This window comes from Tupaia chinensis, unplaced genomic scaffold (genome assembly GCF_000334495.1).
Source record: "Tupaia chinensis unplaced genomic scaffold, TupChi_1.0 Scaffold000119_2, whole genome shotgun sequence".
Taxonomy (NCBI): domain Eukaryota; kingdom Metazoa; phylum Chordata; class Mammalia; order Scandentia; family Tupaiidae; genus Tupaia; species Tupaia belangeri.
The window spans coordinates 4,462,211-4,474,934 of NW_006159586.1; the positions used below are offsets into that span (position 1 = coordinate 4,462,211).

A 12,724-nucleotide genomic window follows, 5' to 3' on the forward strand; every position below is an offset into this window, starting at 1 on the left:
AAGTGACTCCCTCTCGCTGGCTGCTTCTCCCGCTGCCCGCGCCTCTCGGAGTTGGGAGAAGGGAAAGGATGAGACGTCCCCCCTCGCTCTACAGCCCCTTACCTCACCTGAACGGTAAATGCCCAAGGCCAAGAAAACGCCAAACTAGCGAGTTTCCAAACGGTGGAATTCGTCTCCGCGGGACCCACCCCGGCCGCCCTCGGTGACCTCTTCTTCCGTGGACCGCGCGCGCGGGTGTTGTCCCTGGATCGTGGGTTTGGATGGGAAGGTAGTCGCTGGGCTCCCCAGCGGGTATGCACAAGGGAGGAGGACGCAGGGACCCGGTGCCGCGAGGGGACGCCATCCCCGAGGACAGTCCCGCGCATTTGGGGTCGCCAAGGGCTAGTAGGCATTGTGAGTTCGGATTGGGATTTCGATTGTGGGGTCCGCCCTACTTCCCCATTATCCTCTTTCACTCCTCATTCAAGGGTTAATATAGCGCCCTCCCCCTGCTCCACCCGATCGAGGCGCCCACTCTGCTGGTGCGTGGCCTCGGAGAGAGCCGGGACGGAGGGAGTCAAGCAGCTTTCCCCCGCTTGGCGATCTGGAGCCGGAATCTGCTGGCGAGGGCGGGCGGCTCGTTTGACATTACAGCTCGGTCCTGAGCCGGCTCCCCCAGGCTCTTCCTGGGCTACTCTCCATCAGAAAAGCAGTCGGAAGCCGGGTTGGCTTTTGCTTTTGTTCTGCTGGCTACTCTCTGAACCGAGAAGCCGAACGGAGAAGCCGGAGAAGCCGGGGCGGGCAGACGCCCTCGGAAGGGGCTGTGGCGGGAGTCCCAGGTGCAGTCAGAAGTGACAATTGGAGGGGGCGGCTGTTTCCCACCCCTGGGTGGGGAAACGAATTCCAATCGCTAATCAATACTCGGGAGCTGGCAGTGGGTGAGCCGAGTCCCAGATTAGCCGGTTGCCACCGCAGCTGCCAGCTGTCACGCGCTTCTCCAGCTCTCTGGAAGCGCTACCTCGAGGAAGCGTATTTTCATTCATGGATTCATGCCTGGGATTTGATTAATGTCATCTTTGCCTGGGTTCTCTAAAAAGCGAATATCTGCTACTATTCGATTTAATAGATGCTTTATATGCAAAACAATTAATAGATGCTTCATGTGCAAAGCAACTATTTTAGGATAACTTCAACTTAAAAGATTTTATTGAGCACTTATTATGTGCAAAACGGATATGCTACAAACTTTTCAATTTAATAGATACCGGGCACCTATCATGTGCAAAGCTGGTGTGCCACGCTTTTCTCACTTTAGGAGAATATGGTATCTCCCAACAGCAAGTCTTCAAGTCCTTTAGTGGCCTTCATTTGCTGGACTACTGTATGGTATAATAGGTGATATTCTACTCCTGAGGTTACATGCTGGAGGGATTGACGGACAAGAACAGGGCTGATAACTAAAACATGCATGGAAACCTTTTTTCCAATTCAATTTTCTTACATTAAAAAAAAGGTGGTTTCTTTGTGAAAAGCACTGCACTAATTATCACAGGAAATCAAAAATTAATAAGGCAAAGCTGGAAACTCCCAAGGAGATGGAGAATCTGTGGTAGAGACAGAAAGACAGACAAAAGGACAGTCGACTAAATAAAGATTGCAGGGACAGGAGAGGGTGGGGAGGGGGCAGTATGAAGATGAGGCCAGCTGGACCTCCCAGCTCCTAGCTTCAAACTGGCACCCACAGGGTGTTGAGGTGAGAGTGCCTTTAAAATTCCTTCATTGCCCATGGCTGGGGACCCAGGGACAGACTCGAATAGCCTGAGGGTTCCTCCTGGTAAGAGGTGTGATTAATCCATTACTTTGATAAGGTTGAAATCTTTTTTTAGGGAGTGTCTTTTTTTTTTTTTTTGTAAAGACTTATTTTCTCAAACTTTATTTATTTATTTTTAATTTGATGAGAGAGGGTGGGAGAGAGAGAGAGAAAGAGCAAGACACCAGGTCCGGGACTCGAACTGTCGTCGATCATGTGGGAGTCCAGTGTCCTTAACCATCATGCCACCTGCTGGTCTTGATAAAATTGAAATCTTGAGACATATTGGAGTATCCAGATTGGCAAGGAAAATCGTGGATCCTCAATCTATTGGCAAATCTTTGAGCTCTTATGATGTTATAGAAGCTATTGACAGGGAAATGCCATCGAAGTAGTCTGTAACTTACAGGACCTAATAGAGTTCTTGAGATAAATACATAAAACAGCTTGAACAGCATATAAGAAAAGCCTAGAGGAAATTCCTCCTAGAATTGAACATCAGGGGAAAAAGAAAAGAAAATTCTGATCCCCTGGAATTGTGGCTTTTCTTTTATCAGATTTTGAGAACTCTCTGTCTGTCTTACATGTTTATCTTTTTACTTTGGCCTCCAGCCATTCTGGGTAAGTGCTTTATTCCAGTATCCAGGTACAGTGATCTTTTTCTTCCTAAATTATTTCTGATCTCATATATATGCATACATATATATGTATATATATATATGTATGCATATATACTTCATTTGGGAGAGGGCTCATGTACTTGCTGGAGAGAGATAGAGAGGGATTGAGAGAGTGAGAAATCACTCCCTTGCCCTGGGGAACTGTCACGGCACAATCCCTTTGCCTCCATTCTTCCCTCATTTTGGGATTTTGGACATGCATGCACACATGCCCAGTGTGTTTTTAAGATCCTGGGATGAGGGCTCAAACCAATTAGTTAACCAAGGGGATTTAGCCACTTCAACCACCATGCTATTAGCTAGCCCTTAAATTCTTTTAAAACTACATTATAATTATATTATTTATATTGTTCCCTTGGAACCCCCTTCCCCAATCTTTTCTATTGGATCATCAGAAAAGTCATGATGCATTTTTGCATAGAAAAATATGTTGTGACTTTTCCAGCACCCAATATGAAAGGTCCATAGAAAGTATGGTAAGTACTAAATGAATGTACCCAGAGGCCCTACACTTGCTAATAAGAGAGTGGGGAAAAGATCAATGGAGGCCAGCATCAGGAATACAGAGAACGCAAACTGGCCTTGTTAGAAGAAATGGTGTTCAGACAAGCAAAGAAGACTAACAAAGACTTCCTTTCCAAGTTAAGGGAAATGGCTGTTAGCAAAGTGTCAAGGAAGACAACCCATCCCTGGAGCACTTTAGGAATCTGGTAGATCTTCATCAGAAATAGTTTTCATTCACTCAACAAAGTGCTGTCTACATTTTACTGTGTGTCAAGTACTGTGCAAGATGTTAGGTGGGGGCATCATCCAGCATGGTCTAGGGTTCACCATGATACTGCAGCAGGTGAGGACTCTTGTGTCCCATTCCAGCGGCCCACAGGCGTAGCTAGCTCTCTACCATTCTTTCCAGCATTCTTGGAATTTTTTCACCTGAGCTGAACTTGACTGGAATCTTCTTGAAGGCATCTTCTTGAAGGCGAAGAATGCGACTTATTTTTTTCCTTTGCATCCTTTCCTCTCTGCAGGCTGAGGCAGAAAGAGTCTATAAAATAGGTGACCCTGGGACTAGCAGTTGGCATAACGGTTACATCGCTGGACTCCCATGTAGTGGACTGCTGTTCCAGTCCTGAACCTGGTGGCTTAAACCTCATGCCAAACACATGTGTATGTGTGCCCAAAATCCTGAGAGGAGAATTGAGGAGAAGGGATAGCCATGTGGCCATTCACCCTGGGGAGTGATTTCTCACTTTCTATCTTTCTGTCTCTCCAATGAGCACACGTGCCCTATAGCAAAATCTTTCTCTAAAAATATATATTTATATGTGTGTGTGACCCTTATTTCATACCCATGTTGCCCATTTCTTTACCCTTTCTCTTCCTCACCAGGGCCTGTCATCCTTTCTCCCTCTCTCCCTCTCTCCCTCTCTCCCTCTCTACTGGTTTCAGCTGTTCAGAGTCTTTCACTGTGTGAAAACAGGTCTCAGGGGAAAACCAATCTGTCATCAGTCACTTTCTCATGCACATGGATGTAGGTCACTGTGTTCTCTTTTCCAGGGGTCTTTGCACTTTAAGCCTCATTACAGAATGAAAGGCCGTGTCTACCATAAGAGAATATCAAGCACAGACAAGTGGGTGTTGGAGATAACTGAGGGGGCGAAGTGTTCTTCCTGGTGTTCCTGAAATTATGCCTCTGCCTCCTCACATAGCCACTGTCAGCAGGGGTCCTTGTAGTTCCAAGATCCATAAACATCTGGGGTCTTTATTACTTTGCATTGTGGTGTGGTGGTTAAGGTCAGCCAGTAGCTCTCTCTGCTTGGCCTTCTCCTGTCAGCTTGACCTTCACCTGTTCCACCTCAAGGTTTAAAGGTTTATCATTTTGCAGAGAGAATCCTGCTTCTTTACCTGCATATGCCTGTTTTTTTAAAGGCAGAGATTCTCAATCTGGGCTCTTTTGCTGTGGACTGGATAATTCTTTGTTATGGGGATAATCCCATACATGTAGGATAGTTCACAACATCCATGGCTTCTACCCCTTAGATGTCAGTAGCACCCTACACCCCCTCCCCAAGTGTGACAACCAAAACTGTCTCCAGACCTTACCAAATGCCCCTGGGGCAAAATCACCCCTGGTTGAGAGCTACCATCATTCTAAAGGGTATTGATTCTATGTATCATGCTATGTAACTATACCTACTTTTCCAGGCCAGGACTTATTTAATATTACTTGGTTCTTTTCAATAAAGATGATCTAATCAATGTGAGATAAGCTTGTGGACCTTTCCATATAAATAATTTTGTAAGTCAGAATAATTATCCTTTGTCAAATCACATATTCTAATCTGGTCATCATAATTTAAGTTCATCTTGTGAGGCAAAAATAAAAATCGCAAGTTCTTCTCCTAGCATGTGGCTGATTTACCAGCCACAAGTGTGAAGACAGCCCCATTGGCAACATCATTACCCATGGGTTCACCCCCACTGCTGCTTGGGCAGTGAGCACCATGGGGTAGGATTCAATTCTGGTGAGACTTGAAGCTTATGTAATTTGAGAAGTCCTCTTTAAGAAGACAATATGACCAACTGAGAGGCTCTGAGTTTAAGTTTCATTAGTTCTATGGCAAAGCTGTCTCTGGGAAAGATTTTGAGGAAGGACTGAACACCTGTGTCTGCAAGAACAGGACACCAGGGGCTTGCTTCTAACTGGCTGGAGCTAGGAGAACCTTTTCACAGTGTTGGTGTAAATCATCAAAATGGAATTGTTAAATACAGGTGATCTGTACTTCTGTTAATATCGGCCCTCAAAAGTAAGAACCTCTGCATCTTTGGTGACTCCAGGTCAGCATCGGCAGTGCCTTTATAGACTAGAAGGAGGGGTAAGGTAGGTTTAAGCTTAGCAGAAGTAGCTCAGTGCACCTGGTAAGTGAGATTGGACAGTTGCCTCAGAAACTAAATGAAACTCTTTTTTCAAGTCACAGTATTTGCTGGTACATAAATAATGATGTTTGAAAAGTTTCTAAGAATTCATTGACTCAAACTTCTCTTGTGAAATATACAAGTCTGGAATGAGATTTTCTTGCATTAAGGAAGGAAATACTTGTACTTTCTTTTTTGGAGGAAGGGAGAAAAAGTCATTAAAAACAAAATATGGGCCAACTCCATGACCTAGTGGGTAAAGGAGCTGGACTCTACATGCCTGGATCCCAGGGCTCCAGTCCCACTTCTGTGGCATTAAAGGCCTGCCAGATGCATGTCCCACATCCTGACAGGATGGTAAGATGGCAGAGAAGGGATTGTGATGACATGCCCCCCTGGATATGCTTTCTCTTCAGTCTTTTTTTGGCCAGCGTCTTTAATTTGTCCTTCAGTCTTTAATTTGTCCTTGGCAAATTAAAGAAAAAAATGACCTAAAATAATAAAATTCAAAAAAAATCTGGGGTCCAGAAGGTGGTGTAGTGGTTAAGGTGTTGTACTCCCACATGGCCAACCACAGTTCACGTCCTGGACTCAGGGATTTAAACTCATTCTTGGCATGTGTGCATGCATGCCCAATATCCTGAGAGGAAAATGGAGAAGGGATTGTGGTACAGCCATCCCCCAGGGGACTGATTTCTCACTTTCTGTCTCTCTGTCTCTCCTGCGCGTGAGTGCACATGCCCTATAGCAAAAATCTCTCAAAAAAATTTTGTAACTCAGGGTTCTCATTAAATAATTAATTAATTAGTCACCTTCCTTAGTCTCGATCCATCTACCTCAATGAAGAAGAGAGTGTGATTGTTGCTGTAGTGTGTAAATGCACCTAGCTCATGTCTAGATTTAACAGAAATAAAGACTACCTGAAGATTTGCTGGAGTGATGTTTTCTCTTCCATTTATATTATTTTTCATTTGTTATTTTTTTTAATGCCAGTGGGTGTGCGCCCTCACTGAAGGGGTTGGGGAGGAAGCACCTCCCAATGGGGCATGATCAGGCTGCTATTCTTTCTCCATTTTTCCATCTTGGCATGATTTGGGGCACACACTCACACACACCTGGCATGTTTTCCAAGCCACCAAGCCAGGATTTGTACCATTGAAACTGACTTTTTTTTTTTTTTTTTAAAGAGGTTTTTGCCATAGGGCACATGCACTCACCTAGAGAGGAGAGAGAGAGAGATAGAGACAGTGACAGCGAGAGGGAAAGTGAGAAATCACTTCCCAGGGGAGATGGACATGCCGAAATCTCTCTTCCACCATTCTCCTCCTGAGATCTTAGGCACTCACGCACATGTGCCCAGCGTAATTTTCAAGCCACTGAGTTCAGGACTCGGACAGTGGTTGGCCATGTGACAGTCCAGTGATATAACCACTACACCATTTGCTGCTCCCTTCCCTTTTTTTTAGATTTTTGCCGTAGGGTGTCTGTGCTTGCCAGACGGAGAGGGGGAGAAGGAGACAGACAAAGAGAGAGGGAAAGTGAGAAATCACCCCCAAGGAGGGATGCCACGATGCAGTCCTTTTTCCTCTATTCTTGTCTTGGGATTTGGGGCATGCACACATCTGTGTCCAGCTTGATTTTTCAAGCTGCTAGGTCAGGGACTCAAACCATGATTGGCCATGTGGGAGTCCAGCACCTTAACTACTACACCATTTGCTGGCTCCAGAATTGGCTCCTTTAACCACTAGGTTACAGGTCAGCACTATTTGTATTTAAACGGATTCGATCTGTGGTTTCTAAGAGTTGAGACCTGTGTGGAGATGTGGGATCAAATATGTAAACAGTCACAGAAATTAGACTTGAAAAAAGATTTTAGGGGTTCCTGGTCAGCTCTCCTTGTTCATTGTATAAATGGGGAATCTGCAGTTGAGAACAGTAAGATGGCTTCCCAAGGTTATACAGAGGTCAGTGAGGAGGCATGGGCTAGGAACCAGGAGTTTGTCCCATACCCTGGCACCCAATGCTCCTCAGATACTGAGCCAGAGTGTATTGGTAGAGGGGAACTAGGCGGGAAAACGGGTCTGATAACTACTTTCATTTCCAGAGCACCTAATCCTGAGAGAACTACTTATTAATTCATACTGATTACCTCTATGCCAAAGGTGTGCATCCACCAGGTAGTACGGAAAAGGAACACAGAAAAACTGAAACAACTGGGCTGGTGGAATGAGATTTTTTAATAACACTTTTTTTAGTGCTCCTTTGTATTACCTTTACAGTAATTAGAATGAAGGTATATTTGTTTTCCTACTTAGGAAGTAATATGTATTCATCGAGGAAAGTAGCAGACAGTAAATAAATCCTACCTGTGATACTTTGACCCCATTCATATTTTGTTGTGTTTACTTTTAGTGATTCCCCTCCACAGTTCATTTTTAAACACAATTGAACAACTGAGACCATAGTGCACATAAGATTTAAATTTTTATCTTGCCATTTTTTCAGCTGCTATTAGTACAAATGATCTGTTATAAACATTTTATAAATGTGATCTTCTTTATGAGCAAGAAAGGGAAGGGGAGAGAGACAGAGGAAGTTGATCTTGAGAGAATCTTGCTGTGTTCCAGTCTGCCTGCCCCAACCTCCTAATTCTCTGGGCCTAGCATGTTCAGGTTGGACCAGGAACTGAACCTGGGCCTCCTCTTCAGCTTATGGACCTACAAGTGGTCATGCTTACCTGTGTGCCACTGTGGCTGGGCCTATTCATGTAATTTTTAATGGCTGTATATTTAATACTTGGAAGCTTATTAGTTTATCACATGATTTTGCAATCAGTGGACATTGAATTTATGTCTAATTTCTCATTGCATTGAATAACCTTGTGTCCATGCTCTTTCTGTAATTTAGATTATTTCCCTGGTGGACAGAAAAAGTACTCAGCCAAAGGTGTGAGTGCTTTTTGTTAAATAGCTTTATGAAAATGGTGACTGGTTTACTCTACTTTCATTGAGTTCTGTCAATGATGGAATTTCACCAAGTCCACTGATAGCATACAGTACTGTTTTTGGTAATTATTTAATAAAATTTAAAAGGCATCATTGTTGCCTTAATTTGCATTTTATTTACCAAGATAGCTCAACATTTTTCTTTAGCATTGTTTCCTATTTGTATTTTGTGTGTGTGTGTGTGAGTTCTCTTTTCTTCTAACCTGGGTTTAATGGAGTTTAAAAATTTTGACCTGCATATAAAAAAACATATTTCAAAAAGGAAAATAATCTACAGTTGGCCCTCCACATCATCAGATTCTATATTGGTGTTTCTCATATTGGTTTTGTTGTTCAGAATATTTGGAAAATAATTGGGTGCATCTGTATTGAACATGTAGACATTTCATCTTGTTATCTGCATGGTGCTTACACTGTACTAGGCATTACAAGTAGTTTTCAGATGATTTTAACTATGCACGAGAATGTGTGTAGGTTATTTGTAAGTGCTCCATCATTTATGTAAGTGACTTGGGCATCTGCAGATCTGGGTTATCTGTGGAGTTCCTGGAACCAATCCCCCATGGATACTGAGGGATGAGTGTGTGCTTCTGATCTCAAAGGTATAATGAACATCTTGTGAAGAATTTCACCTAACCCTAATGTCCCACAATTCCAACACATCAAGTGTTATTTCAGGCTGGACCGTTTTTGTTCATAGCAGTGGAGCCACCTGTTTGTTCCTGAGGCAGTGTACATGGAGAGAGTCAGAGTACTGTATTCCCTTGGTGGAAGCTAGCATATATTGAGCATTTGCTAAGTGTTTCACAGATGTATATCTTCAGTCCTTATAACAGTTCGTGAAGTGGGTACTCTTATCTCTGTTTTTGTTTTAAAGATGTTTTGCTCTAGGTCATATGCTCTCACTGATGAGAAAGAGAGAGAGAAGGCGAGAAATTACCCCCCAGCATGGATGGCTGTGCTGCAATCCCTTCTCCATTCTCCCCTTGGGATTTTGGGCACACACTCATAGGCATCCAGCATGAGTTTTAAGCCACTGGGTCCGGGACTCAAACCAACCATGTGGGAGACCAGTGCCTTAACTACTACATCATCTGCTTGTCCCTACTTATCTCTGTTTTATGTGAAGAGAGTGGCACACCACCAAGTAAAATAACTTAAAGCAGTTACATACACTTTTAATCACTGCTAACTACCTCTGGATCATTGCTCATGTCACTTGCTTCAAGTGTATATTGATCTTTGAAGGATTTTAGCTTAGGACTATTAGCACCTTCCTCTGAAATCTACTGCATGCTTCTGGGAGAGCTTTGTGGTATAAAGTAAATTTGCCATCAGAAATTTCCTCATTGTATCTTCTGTATCTCTTACCTGCTCTTATGTTTTCCCTTCTTCTCTTACCTCCGCCAGCTACATTATGAATAGTTTCTTCTGATCTTTCTTCCCGGTTACAATATATCTCTTCAGCTGTATCTAATTTGTGATTAAATCCATCTGTTTGTTGCATTCTCAATTTTTTTTAATTAAAAAATTTTTTTTAGATTTTGTCTTAGGACACTTACGCTTGCCAGAGAGAGACAGATGGAGACGGGGGGAGGAAAAGTGAGAAATCACCCCCTGAAGGGATGACCACGCTGTAATTCCTTCTCTTCCGTGCTCCTTTCAGGGTTTGGGGGACATATACACACACATCCAATGTAATTTTTAAGCCACCAAGTCTGGAACTCAAACTGTGGCTGGCCATGTGGGAGTAGCGCCTTAACCACCATGCCACCTGCTCGTCCAGCGTGCTTAATTTTAATTGCTGAATTTCCATTCTAGAATTCTAGTTCTTTTTAAAATCTATAATGCTACTTTATATAGTTTTAGATCATTGTACCTTTTAAGTCCAGTTTTTATCTCCATGAACATAGTAAGTACCTGTTTTTTACATTATATATCTGGTAATTTTTCCATCTGGAATACATAAGCATCTGTTTCTTCTGCCTGTTGTTTGTTCTGATTCTCAGACTGGCTCATATTGTCATGTCTCCTTGTATGCCTGGTTATTTTTGAATGTGTACTGGATATTGCTTTGAAAAAAATATGTATGTATAAATACCATGTTTCATCCATTTTAAGATGTACTTTTTTTTACATTTTAATCTCTGAAATCAGGATGTGCTTTGCCATTGATAGAATCTTACATTTATAGTTGCAGGATTTTTTTTCTTTTTTACTGGTATATAAAGTAATAATGTATCTTAAAACTAGTGTTATTTAACATGATGGCATGTGATAATTTGAGGCTTTGGAGGATGCTGGTAAAGATTACAAGAGTTTTAGAGAGGACTTTAGCTTCTTCAGGTTTTCTAGGGTATCAGTAGTACTGAGTCAATTTGGAGATTTGATATGTTCTAGGTTACCCAGGTGACAAGAAGCCAGAGTAGTTTTTGTTTCTTTTTGTTACAGCTAGAGTCTAGTTCTTTTGACCCAAACCTAAGTGGAAAGTGGCTTATCAAACCTTCACCTTGGGGAGGCCTTGGCTTCTTGATCCCATGAGACTGTCAATGTGGTGACCCAGCTTCTTTGGATTGACATGTTCCCCCAAACTGAGTAAATGAAGGCCCTAAAACTTAGGCTTACGTGTCTGGATTTCCTTTTCCCACATCTTAAACCTGAAATTCCACACTATCTTGTTAGCCTATTGTTAATTTTAGGAAGATGTTTGTTTGTTTGTTTGTGGGTTTTGGTTTTGTTTTATTTTCCCATTTCATCCAGGTTTCTTTGTTGTGTTCACTGGGTAAATGTAGATACATTTCCCTGCATAGATGAGACTAATGACTAATTCCTTGGGCTTTTCCTAATAAGGCAGAAGACAGACAAGCAAGCAGTCACAGTAGTTAGTATCTGGAGCCCGATCATTGTCAATCTCCAACTTTTTTTTTTTTTTTTTCTTTTCATCCATACTATCCTGTGAAAATATGGCAATTTAAGACCTAGGAAGTGATGAAGGAGGAAGATGCTTTCTATTCCAGTAACAGTTAAGAAGTCAAGCAAACAACACACACACACACACATACAAACTGTATTTTCGCTGGATAAGGTTTCTTCCTTTCAACATGGGGTCCCGACATTTTCTTTTGGAAAGCAGAGCTTCTTATCCATGGTCAAGGATACTCGTTGTGGAGGCTAAACAGTCATGGCTCAGGAGTCAGAATAGGCTTTTCAGGTGACTCTTCTTAATTCTAGTGTTTCAAAAGAAACTTTATGATCCTTTCCAGCTTTTAAGGCCACATGCTCAACCATGTGTTTTCAAGATCAGCAACAAATATATTTTCCCCCTACCTTGTTCCAACTCTCATAGATGTTTCCCACCAACTTTTATGAAATCAGAGAAATTTACAATGAGAAACATGTATTTGCTGAGCTTGGAAAGGTTGGCAAAGCAGTGAGAAGAAACCTTAGAGCTAAGCAGTCATTTCAGAATACTGTTACCTGCCTGAGGAACCACTAGGTTCCTTTCATCTTCCAAGTGTGTGCCATTGTGTAAAGAGAAGGACAGTCATAGAATGCAGACATACGGTATATGTTAAGTGGGGACATACAATGTCTCTCCTTCATAGCCTGGCTTGCCTCACTCAGCAGTACATCTTCCATATTCTTCCACTTTCTGCCAAAAGCCAGGGTTCTGTTGGTTTTTATGGCTGAGTAGCACATATCGAAATGGTCTCATGGTAAGCCAAACAATATGATTGAAAGTATATACAAAAAAAAAATAATAAATAAGATGATAAATAAATAAAAATAAAAAAAATTAAAAAAAAAAAGAGAAGGACAGTGTGGGTGGTGGGGGTCTGTCCCTTCGGAAAGGGCCTGTCTCGGTGGTTACGTCACAACACCTACTTTTTGGAGACCACTCTGGGCCTGGAGCCTTTTGTGTAGTCTGTGATGATTTACCCAGCTGAGTTTCATTTTCATTTTGCAATATTCCACACATAGGAAAGAATAGATTTAATTTGGCCCATCGTATTGCTAGGAATAGAAATCCTCCAGTTTGGTTTTTAATAACTCTTCATACAGGAACAAATCTGTCATTTCACTCTCAGGGAGTTTTATTAGGTCATCAGAAAAGTCACGTCCCATTTTTTGCATGGAAAAAAAACATAGAAAAAAAGTCAGAACTTTTCCGACAACCCAATAGATTGTGACTCCCCTTTGGAAGAAACGATGAGTGACTTAATTAATTTTGAATAGGCTAATTTTCTATTCTTCTGGAAAAGGAAGCTTTCCATGATTATTTTTGGAGGCAGAATAGCTAGGAAGTCTGACCAGCCATAAGAATTTATGCACCA

At 42.2% G+C, this 12,724-nt stretch overlaps 1 protein-coding gene across 1 annotated transcript in view; it reads left to right on the forward strand.

Moving 5' to 3' along the window:
* The window catches only part of MAPK4 (mitogen-activated protein kinase 4), a 190,391-nt gene that overhangs the window by 336 nt on the left and 177,331 nt on the right, over positions 1-12,724 (forward strand).